The sequence below is a fragment of the Pelophylax lessonae genome, assembly GCF_965119305.1.
Source record: "Pelophylax lessonae genome assembly, chromosome: 12".
NCBI lineage: Eukaryota > Metazoa > Chordata > Amphibia > Anura > Ranidae > Pelophylax > Pelophylax lessonae.
Window position 1 is genome coordinate 193,022,060 of NC_138779.1, and position 12,620 is coordinate 193,034,679.

The following is a 12,620-nucleotide window of genomic DNA, read 5'->3' on the forward strand; positions in this document are numbered from 1 at the left end:
AGTAGTGTAGTTACCTCCTATAGCCTAGTAAAGTAGTGTAGTTACCAATATTAGTATTGTAACTAGTTACTTTATTTAGTTACCAAAAAAAGTAATGTAGTTACTGTAATCAGTTACTTTGTAACTCGTTACCCCCAACACTGATCTCCACATATACATGCTATATACCACTTTACTTGGCGGACTCCCCTGTGTGATAATTAAGCCTACTGAGGTCTATCCATTTAATTGGGTGACCATGTAGATTTGGTAAGCGCCCCTTTTGGATGTTTTTTTGGTGATTATTCACGGGTGTTTGATATCTTCTACATTCATCAATGGAGTGGTGTCTCACCTGCTGGGATCTGTGGTTCTTCTCCCTGATTTTGGCTTTGCATTTGATATATGTGACTAATGAGGTTTCTTATGTGAGTGTAACATTTTGCTTTTTTGTTTTATTCAACTGTGTGTACGGTATCACGCTATGTTTTTTAAAACCTTGTTTTACATATGGTCTCTGAATATCTGCCATTGAGTGTCCTCTACCTCTATATTGGATTGAATCATACTGGGTGGATCCTGCTATTACTAATTAAAGCATGCTGGGGTCTGTCCATTAAATTGGATGACTGTCTACATCTGGTAAGCAGCCTTTTGGATTAAATCCTAGAGTCTATTTCTTCAACCTAGTATACGGAGTGATATCCATACACTGGGACTTGAGGTCCTTCATACTAAAGGCCCATACACGCGATAACAAAATCTGTAGGGAAAATTTGTCCGACGACCGATCTGCCGATTTTCGGATTGTTAGTATGATGCTTTCGACAGCCAACTCCGACTTTTCGGCTGACAAAATCCTGGTGTGCAGGCTATAAAATTTTTGTCCTCCGTCAAAACACGTCCGATTTTCGTCTCATTAGTACAGATTTCGATGGGGAAAAATCTTATGAGCAAGACTAGGCATGCTCAGAGATGAAAGAACACAAAGAAAGCAATCCAACACATGACATCACTTCTGAAGTAGAATTCTGTCCTACGGGAAAATTTGTGTGCAGTCTAGGCACATTCCCACCAACAGACACCACTCTGGACAAAAGACGGACGACCGGTCGGCGGAAATTCGTAGCGTGTGTACAAAGCTTAAAGCGGAGTTCCACCCAAAAGTGGAACTTCCGATTTAGGGAGTCCTGACCCCCCGACATGCCACATTTGGCATGTCATTTTTTGGGGGGGGGAGCGTGTACCTAGTTTTGACAGGTACCCGCTCCCACTTCTGCTCGGAGCGCCGCGGCGCCCTGAGCGGAAGTTCTCCTCTCCCCCTCCCTCCCTGCAATCTTCTGGGACACGTCAGAGGTCCCAGAAGATTGCCGGCCAATCACGGCGCGCAGCGCGACTCGCGCATGCGCAGTGGGTACCCGGCTGTGAAGCCGCAAACTGTAACAGCCGGGTGCCCACAGCAGTGATGCCGGCGCCAAGGGAGAGGATCGAGGCTTCGGGCGGCCGCATCGCTGGACCGTTGGACAGGTGAGTCAAATGGCTGGAACTCCGCTTTAACAGTTTCTCAGGAAAGGGAGTGATATTCAGACGTTGGAACTTGGTTTCTTTATAACAGTTTTTTCACATATATTGGGACTGGTATTAGTGGACTTAACAAGCATTACTTATTTCACCAATATCATTTTTTTTTTGTGAGCATCACATACTGATAATATTTTAATATTTTTTCATGTATTAATTAATGGGTTAAGCGCTACATATATACATACAGCATTCTTTTGGATTTTCTGTAGGTCCAATGTGTGCAGCTTCCCCCTCTTCATAATCATGTCACCATGTACATTTCATTTTCACTATTAATAGCGCAGAAATCTGTCCAACTTTTATGTAGTACAAGGCCTGCCTAATTGGATACAATTGAAAGTGGTGTTTATTTTTTGAAAATGTCTTTTTATTGAAAACTTGAGATGTATAGGTCCAAAACATAGCCTTTGGGCATTCCCCGGCTAATACATAAAACATAGAACTACTAATAACACCTCCAATTATAGAACCTAAAAAAAAAGGGGGGGGGGGGAGAAAAATCACACCTTTGGTACACCTCGCTCTGTCTTTCTTTTATAAAATCACTTTAACCACTTTACCGCTGAGTACCGTAGTACTACTGCGGCAAAGTGGCTTGTTATCGTCTGACGACGTAGACCTACGTCGTCAGACTCCTCCCCCTGTAGGCGGCGCTCCCGCTGTTTTCATTCACAGCGGGAGTCGGGCCAGGGGAGGAGCAGCGGCGATCGCCGCTGCTCTGCCCCAATCGTCGGGGAATCCAGTTTGGAGATCCGCCCGCCTGTGTAAACAGAGCGGGCGGATCTCCTAAGTGACAGATCGGAGTGTTCAGCATAGCTGGACATCCGATCTGTCCCTGGCTCACTCAGTCACCTCCCCCCACACACGTTAGTAAGCACCAGGCATACATTAACCCCTCCCTCTCCAATAAAATTACCCCTTCCCTGCCAGTGTCATTTTTACAGTAACAGTGCATATGTATAGTACTGATTACTGTAGTAATGTCACTGGTACCCCCAAAAGTGTCAAAAATGTCAGTCAAGGGTCCGATCTGTCCGCCGCAATGTCGCAGTCCCGCAAAAAAAATCGCAGATCGCCGCCATTACTCGTTAAAAAAAACCCACCAAAAATGACAGAAATCTTTCCCATAGTTAGTAAACGCAATAACTTTTGCGCAAACCAATCAAAATACACTTATTGCGATTTTTTTTTACCAAACATGGGTAGCAGAAAACAAATTGGCCAAAAATTTAAAAAAAAAATTGGTTTTTACATCTTTTTTGGGGGGAATTTCATATAAAAAAATGTTAAAAATATTGTTATTTTTTCAAAATAAACACTCTTTTTTTGTTTATAGCGCAAAAAGTAAAAATCGCACAGGTGATCAAATACCACCAAAAGAAAGCTCTGTTTGTGGGAAAAAAAAAGACGTAAATTTCGTTTGGGTACGGCGTTGCATGACCGCGCAATTGTCAGTTAAAGTTCCACAGCGCCGAATCGCAAAAAGTGGCCCAGACGTAAGACAGCATAATGCTCTAGTGGTAAAGTGATTAAGGGGCCTTTCACGCCACCGCTCCGTGTGTCCGCAAATCATCCTATTTTTTTGCGGATGATTTACGGACATAATGTAAGTCAATGGCATTGCGGATGTCAGCGGAATACCATCCGCTGACATCCGATTTTCTTCCTTTCAGTTCTGTTCCGTTTTTTGGAACGGAACAGAACCCTATTTTTCCTCCGTTCAAAAAACGGAAAGGAAGCAAAATCGGATGTCAGGGGTGTCATCCGCTGACATCCGCAAACCCCCATAGACTTACATTATGTCCGTATATCATCCGCAAACGGACGGGATGATATGCGGACATACGGAGCGGATGACACAAGTGTCATCCGCTCCGTGAAGAAAAAAAAAAGGACCGGAGCGGAGAATAAAAACTGATCGCCCCTGTGAAAGAGCCCTAAGGGTTTATGAATTATAAGGAGATTCCTGTTCCCTCTCAACCATTAGGATAATGTATCGGAAAAATGTTAACTTGTGTTTAGAATCCTACCTGAACAAATGTAATGTGAGTCCCTGCAGAGGTATAAATTTGTTCATATCATAAACTAAACCTTATCAGGGGGAATAAATTCATTCTGTGGACTCCTGATCATCTGTTGTACACTCCGAATCTGTCCACAAGTACCAGACCTTCTTAAATTTCCTAGGGCAAACCCAGGACAAATAAGTAGCTTTGTATAGGGGTACAACCTTATTGATTAAACGCTTTGAGAAGGGCAAATTAGGGGCTGCGTCTGATTTCCACTTCAGCACTATCGCCTTCCTGGCATAAAATATCCTCCCCTGCTCCCGCTGTCCCCGATCCATCTTCTGAAAGTTGAGATCCTTGGAGGCACTCTGCACGTGCTCAGTTTGGGGTGTATTGCTAGAGAGTTTTTTTTCTTAGGAGTGTGCATGTGATCTGCACAGGGCCAATCAGCACTGTCCAAACAGAGTGTCAGGGGTCCTGTAGCCTCATAGGACAGTTAGAGGAGAATGAGAACTCACACAAGCTCTAACCAGACACTGATAGAAGTCACAAGATTGCTATATACTGCTGATGAGAAAAGGTATTTAGCAGTTTATAGTTACTAAAATAATTGCATTTCCATGTTCTGTGTACTGTGGGAGACCAGATATAGTGACTGCAGGCTCCTGGGATTAGTAACACTTTACCATTGATAATGGGACTAGAATTATTGCTTTCATTCCAGCAAGCGCTGCGATATGTAACATGTGTAGCACAATCAATGTTTAGGCATAGGAGTGCATAGGCATCCCGGACGTGTGTGTTTATGTGTGTGTGCCCATGCATGTAGGGGTAAGGGGGCTAGATCACTTCAGGCTGGCCCCTTTTGCAGGTATAGTTATGTAAAACGTTAAAAATAAGTGTCTTTACTGTTTAAAATCCAGTAATACACTGTCTCACCCTGCTCTGAACATGCTCAATTGCTTTCTATTATTAGACACAGATTGTATTGCTGAATTTGCATCGCATTCGGACCAAAATCGCACAGGACCCTTTTTTTGGTCCGCACTAGGATCAGATCGCATGGGTGTTCACACCTATGCAATCCAATTCATGTCCGAAATGACAGTTCGCACTGCGATATGCGAACAAATCTTGAGGTGTCATTAACCTTGTATTGACACCCCCTGTGATTCACATATGGCAGTTTGAACTGCCTGCCAGTCGAGTGCGATGTGGGAATTCGCAGGGTTCCCGCATCGCATATGTGTGAAGTGGCATTCACCCTTTGATTGCCCCTGATGTTAACCCCTGACCTGCCAGTGTCATTAGTACAGTGACGGTGCATTTTGTTTTTAGCACTGATCACTGTATTGGTGTCACTGGTCCCCAACAAGTGTCAGATTTGTCCGCCGCAATGTTGCAGTACCGCTAAAAATCGTTAATTGCCGCCATTACTATTATAAAAAAAAAATGTAATTCTATAAAAATAGGGTATAGTTTGTAGACGCTATAACTTTTGCGCAAACCAATCAATATACACTTACTGGGATTTTTCCTTTTTTTACCAAATACATGTAGCAGAACACATATTGGCCTAAATTGATGAAGAAATTTGATTTTTTACATTTTTTTATTGGATGTGTTTTACAGCAGGAAGTAAAAAAATTCTGTTTTTTTTTTTTTTTTAAATTGTCGGTCTTTTTTGTTTATAGCCCAAAAAATAAAAAAAAACACAGGTGATCAAATACCACCAAAAGAAAGTTTTATTTGTGGGGAAAAAGGATATCAATTTTATTTATGTACAGCATCGCGCGACCACGCAATTGTCAAAGAAACACAGCGCTGTATCGCAAAAAAGGCCTGGTCATGAAGGGGGGTAAATCTTCCAGAGTGATGAGACAGCAGGCTCTTTTAGACCCCTGTTCACCTTGTCCTCTGATGAAGCTAAGGGAGCCCGGATCACATTCCATGAGCTTCTTTTTTTGTGACAGTTATAGGAGGAAAGCCAATATGTCTTCCCTGGTCTTCCCTGGTCTCCCTCTCCTCTACCCAGCCATGCCAGGCCTGGGTCTACCAATGGAGGCTCAGAGAGTCATGGCAGCCATGCACATGGGGGGGGGGTGAATGTTCCTGGGGTGTGTGGGTAGGGTTGCCACCTCATCCCTTTAAACCAGGAGACATATTAATTGCAGAGGTTCTGAGGATAATATAATGCACATTAGGCACTAAGTGAGTTTAATTACCACCTTAATCAGCCTCAGAACCGGTGTAATTAATGTGTTTCCTGGTTTAAAGGGATGAGGTGGAAACCCTATGTGTGGGTAGTCACCAAAACAGGAAGAGATGAGAAATCTTCCAGTTGGGACACCACTTCTGGCAATTCTGTAATTTTGAAGGGATTTTCCTCACTTCCTGTTGTGGCTATGGGCAGTGGTGTATTTTGGTTTTGTACTGCCCTAGGCAAGACTAAAATTGGGCGCCCCCCCTCCCCCTCCTAAGTAAATAAATTTGCCCCACTCCTTCCTTTTTAAGGGATGTGACTCCCTCCAAAATTGAAGGACTACAAGTCCCAACATTAACTCCTGAGATCTCACGAGAGGGGGGGGGGGGTGAGGGAGGGAGACAGCGAGGGAGGGAGGAGGGGGGGTGAGAGAGAGTGAGTGAGAGAGAGGGGGGGGGGTGAGAGAGGCAGCTCTAGCAACCAGTGGGCAATAGAGTCTCAGGTGGAGGGGGGGGGGAGGCTTTTTTGCTGCCCCCCTGCAAAGTGCCGCCCTAGACCTGGGCCTTGTCGGCCTAGGCCAAAATACAACACTGGCTATGGGACAGGAAGTGAAGAGAAATTTACCCATTGGGACACAGATGGCAAAAAAAACTGACAGGGTTTAAAACCACTATCCAGAGTAAATAAAGGGAAAAAGTGTTAGCCTTTAGGTAATCTCTTGCCGACTGCCCACTGCAGTATTACTGCGGCAGGGCGGCTCAGCTGCGCAAAACCATGTAGATCTAGACGTAGACACAGCGGGAGGTGGGCTGCGGGAGGAGCGGCGCCAATAGCCTTTGGCCTCCCGCAATCATTAGAGAAACTGACAGAAGACCCACCTTCTTATGTAAACAAGGCGGGCGAGTCTTCTGTCAGACAGGCAGGGAGAGATCAGGAGTTTCAGCTAAGCTACAACCCCGATCTCTCTGTGCCTGTCACAGAACCCTTCCCCCACACAGTCACTAATCACATTTAGGCATACATTAACCCCCTTTGATCACCCCCAGTATCAACCCCTTCCCTGTCAGTGTCATTTATACAGTAACAGTGCATAATATTTAGCACTGATTACTATATTAATGTCACTGGTCTCCAAAAAGTGTCAAGAATGTCAGTTAGGGGACTGAATGTCGCAGTCCCACTAAATGCTGATCACCGCCATTACTAATAAAACCAAAAAAAAATCCAAAAATCTATCCCGTAGTTTGTAAACGCTATAACTTTTACGCAAACCAATTAAAATACGCTTATTGGGTTATTTTTTTTTTACCAAAAATATGTAGCAGAATACAAATTGGCCTAAACTGATACAAAATTTTGATTTTTTTACAATTTTTTTTTGGGAATGTTTTAAAGCAGAAAGTAAAAAATATGGCGTTTTATTCAAAATTGTCGCTCTTTTTTTGTTTATAGCGCAAAATCTACAACCCACAGAAGTGATCAAATACCACTAAAAGAAAGCTCTATTTGTGGGGAAAAAAGGACATAAATTGTATTTGGGTACAGCGTCGCAGGACCACGCAATTTTTCGTTAAAGTAACGCAGTGCCAAATCACAAAAAATGGCCTGGTCATTAAGGGGGTAATACCTTCTGGAGATGAAGGGCTTAAAGCGGAGTTCCACCCAAAAGTGGAACTTCCGCTTTAGGGAGTCCTGACCCCCCGACATGCCACATTTGGCATGTCATTTTTTGGGGGGGGAGCGGGTACCTAGTTTTGACAGGTACCCGCTCCCACTTCCGCTCGGAGCGCCGCGGCGCCCTGAGCGGAAGTTCTCCTCTCCCCCTCCCTCCCTGCAATCTTCTGGGACACGTCAGAGGTCCCAGAAGATTGCCGGCCAATCACGGCGCGCAGCGCGACTCGCGCATGCGCAGTGGGTACCCGGCTGTGAAGCCGCAAACTGTAACAGCCGGGTGCCCACAGCAGTGATGCCGGCGCCGAGGGAGAGGATCGAGGCTTACGGCGGCCGCATCGCTGGACCGTTGGACAGGTGAGTAAATGGCTGGAACTCCGCTTTAAGTATAGTTTATTTGGACTACGCATTATATAAGAATATAATATAAACACATTATAGAGACTGTGGTGTTTACAGTGTTTTTCAGTTAGTAAAGCAGCTTCCGTGTGTCTGGTGTCAACTTTACGACATTGTCCATAACATTGACCAGCCCACGTCTCCATAGCAACAGGGCATCCTGAGTCAGCCGCAGCTCCAACTCCGCAGTGACTCACGGACGCCCTTTGCGTATCTCGCTTCCGTGAATAGCCCTTATGTAAACGGACCGCGAGCTCTCTCCCCATTGGCCGCGTCATCCCTTGCGTCACGTGGGCTAGCTGCGTGACAGGACCTCAAGCCCACCGCGGCCCGGGGTTGTGCGCCTGCGCAAGTCGCGAGATGGCGGACGGAGGCGTGGTTTGAGGTTGGTGAGTGACGGCAAACAAGCCCTGCGCATGCGCGGTCTGCGGTGGAAAGTACCAGAAGCCGTTTATCGCTGCGGAAGCTCGGAGTGCGGTGTCCGTTTGGTGAGGTGTTGGAGTCGGTGGTTGCTCTCGGTAAGGCCGGGTGTTTGGGGGGTGGTCTGTCAGGGTTAGGTGGGAAAGCTTGGTGTCTGCTGGTGGGAAGGAATGTGTTCGGCGTAGTGAGGAAATGGCTGCCTGTGTGGGGAGAGGGGAGCTGTGAGGGATTGCTGTAATGGCGGACGGCTGGGCTCTGCCTGAGGTAACTGTGCGCCCTATTGGCTGAGCGGACACCTCAGACAGGTCGTTGTGTCCCCGATTCCTCCTCATAGGTTGACTGTAGAAGATTATAAAGCGGACCTGTCACCTCACAGAGCAGATGTCAGCTTTGTTGTCCATTTTTCTCTCCCCCCCCCCCCCCACACCATTGTGTTGTTAAGTAAAGCCCAATTCTGGGATAAAATTAACTGTCTCTATCTGCAGGATTTAAAAAAAAAAAAAAATAAATATATATATATATTTCCGCTTACTTGTAGCCGCAGTCACGTGATCAGCTTGCACTGGGTTCTTTTGTTTACTTCCTGGTGGGGTCTCCTTTTCTTTTTTTTTTTTGGGGGGGGTGTCCATGTTTCTGCCAGAGTGACGTGGCAAATTCCCGCCGGCCAGCCAAGAGATTCTCTCAGGATCCAGAAGACTGCTGACGTCGGACCAGGAGGAGTGAAGGGGCCAGATGGCGAGAGTTAAAGGGTAGGGATGGGCACAGGCGTCTGGAAGAATTGCCACCTCATTCCTTTACAATCGAACATGTATTAAAGCGGCATTCCACCCAAAAGTGGAACTTCTGCTCTTTTGCTTCCTCCCCCCCCCCCTCCGGTGCCACATTTGGCACCTTTCAGGGGGAGGGAGGGGGGGACAGGGGAACGGTTACCTGTTTTTGAGAGGTAACCTTCCCCACTTCCGGGATATGGTGCCGTCCTTCGGAAGTTTGGCCCCCTCCTCCTTCCCCCGCCGCTGAGCCAATAGGAATGCGCAGCATGCTTCGCACATGCGCAGTAGGGGCCCGTCACTACTGGGTTCATTTACTGGCAATGGCGGCGGCAGCACTCGACTGCCGAGGGAAACATCGGCTGCAGTGCCCACATCGCTGGACTCCTTGACAGGTAAGTGTCCTAATATTAAAAGTCAGTAGCTACAGTATGTGTAGCTGCTGACTTTTTTTAATTTTTGGAGGGTGGACAGAACTCCGCTTTAAAGAGGAAGTAAACCCTCCTCTGCAAGTTATACCTATAGGTAAGCCTATGATGAGGCTTACCTATAGGTACTGTAAATATCTCCTAAACATGTACCGTTTAGGAGATATTTACCTTCGATGCATCCAGTGACGTCACTGGCGCATGCGCTATGAAGGAATGGCCGCTCGTGCCGTTCCTTCAGAGCCCCGTGCCGTGACTGTCGGCTCCCGCGTGCGTGCGCGGGAGTGATGTCACCGCGGCTCCGGCCAATCAGATGGCCGGATGCCGCGATCCCGGAAGACGGGCGACTAGACATGTCACCCGTCATAGAGGTGAGCGGACGGCACGGCGGGGGCTCGTTCTAGCTCATTATGTCTTTCTCTTGCAGGGTGTAAAAAAAAAAAAAAAAAAAAAAAAGTTTACAACCTCTTTAATTACACAGATTCTGAGACTAATTAATTGTAGATAATGCCTCGTTTCCACTGAGTGGTACGGTACGGTTTGGTTCAGTACGGTATGGTTCGGTACGATACACATTGCGTTTCCACTGCCAAAAGTACCCTTTCATGATAGGCATGGTGTAGCAGGAAAGCTGTGATAGACGATTCTCTGTCAACCAATCAGAGTGTAGCTCCACCCTGTTGGTGAGGTACTAATGTGCTTGGTACCCCAACGAAAGGGTACCAAAAAGTGGTACGGTTCGGCATTAGGGTACCATTCATAATGGAAACAGCATAAATAGCGTACCGAACCAAACCGTACCAGTAAGCTCAGTGGAAACGAGCCATTAGTGAGTATAAAGCGGTTGTATCCTCACCGGGAAAAAAAAAAAACAACCCTGCAGGACAAAGGCATCGCATACTAGCTCATTATGAAATACTTACCTTAAAACGAAGCCCCGACACAGTTACCCGGACACCGCTTCTGGTTCGGCGGCTCCGGCGCTGTGAGTGGCTAGAGCCGCAATGAGGTCACTCCTGCGCATGCACGTGAGCATTTACTTTCCGGCAAGGAGCCAGCAAAGAGCTCTGAACCTCTGTTCCCCCTGAATCTCAGAACGCATGCGCCGCTGGTTTCAGCAGCTGCATGCAGGGCGAATATCTCCTAAACCTTGCAACCCTAGTATTCGGATCGTAGTCTCAACTGTGTTTGTCCCTCATCCCTTTTAAATCTGAACACGTATTAAATACACAGATTGTGTGGCTGATTAAGTTGGTAATTAAAGTGATAAAGTCTCAAGGTTTTTCACCTTAATGCATTCTATGCATTAAAGGATAAGTCCAGGCAAAACCTAACGCTAAACCTGCTGTTTGCCACATTCTAAACCTAATCTATTTGACCCTGTAAAGCACAATTGCTGTACTTGCCTATTTTGCACCCAGTCTGGTTCGATCTCCAGCGACGGAAGGTCTGTGCAGGAGAGGACCAACCACAGCTATGAAATGAATGGGAAGTGACGTCACCCGTTGACTTACTATGGGGCTTCCGTTGTCGGGTGCCTTTCCTGACCCCACCTCCAAGCTGAAGCTGTCAGCTCAGCATGGTACTGGATCGGCTGCAGAATAGGTAAGTACAGTGATTTTTGCTTTACAGGGTTAGATAGATTGGGTTTAGCATGTGTCGCAGAGCAGGTCTAGCATTAGGTTTTGTCTGGACGTATCCTTAAAAATGAAAAACCTTCTGTGCTGCAGCTGCCCCCAGACCCCCCTCTTTTTCTAACCTGAGCCCATCTGCTCCAGTGATGTGCATGAGCCCAGCGGCTCCAGCCAATGTCTGTCCTCATTGAATAGATTGATAGCAGCAGGAGCCATCGGCTCCCGCTACTGTCAATCAAATCCAGTGACATGGAAGCTGTGCCTAGTCCTGCTGTCTGTGTCAATAGACGCAGCAGCGGGACTTGGGAGTGTGCCCACATGGGTGCCCCCATGGGGCATGCTCGTGGGGGACCCAATGAAGTGGAGAAACCAGGAGTGCTGGCAGGGCAGCTCAGGATCGGGGGGGGGGGGGAGTATAGCAGGTTTGTTATCTGTATTTAAAATTTTTTTTGAACCTTTACAGTCACCTAAACGGGTTTAAAGGATGAGGTGGCAACCTTAGTTCCGACCCACCTGGGCAATTCCGCCAGGAAGCCGCCACTGCACACCGCCGATTATAGGTAGCGTATATGTGCACTGCGGGCCAGGAAATGCTTCACCGCCTATGATTGGTGGTGTGTAGCGACGGCTACCCAGTGGGATTGCTAAGGAGGGTTGGGACTACGGTCTGAACATGCTTGAGCCCATTCCTGGTGAAGGGTTAGTTCACCTTTACCAAAATAAGACCATATACGTAAGGGATGTCTGTAGATAAAAACAAGCTGTGCAGCTTTGACTGTCGTTGAATAATTGCCTATGCCCTATGCCATAGGTGTAAATCCATTTACTACCTCCTGAAGCCTGAGTGGAAACTTCCAGAGAAGGCAGCATCCCGTCCTGCTAGGACACTCGCAGCTGTTACTGTTCACCCCCACCATCACAGGAGTAAGCTCTGAAATGCTGAGCTCAGAACTACTGCATTGGGGGGGGGGGGGGGGGCTCATGTGATGGGACTTGAGCCTGATTTCACACTTGTGAGGTTCACACTGGAATCGCACCGCATTCTTGCGCAAATCACATGCCGGTGCGGAGCGATTTAAGCCATGCACTTTTGTATAGCTCAAATCGCAAAGCATCCACACTGAAATTATTATTATTTTCAGGTACTTGTATAGCGCTGTCAATTTACGCAGCGCTTTGCATATACATTTGCCTGGAGTTGGGCTTTACCAATTATATCTGCTACTGTCAATCAATTAAAAATCAAAGCATTCATTTTACTTCAAGATAGATCCCAGTATTGGTAATATTTACATAGTTACAATGGTTCAGCTTGGAGCAATGTATGTGCCATAGCTGTGAGATCTCAGTGGATGCTTGAAACCAGAATAGGTCCTGCTACTACAGTGATATCCACTTGCTTCCAGGTCCAGTGCAGAGGCTGCCCTGGTGCTTACTAAACACTTCACATGACTACATAATTACCACTACATGACTAAGTACATATTTATGTATTTATATGTGGAATCATTTTTTTATTAAAAGTT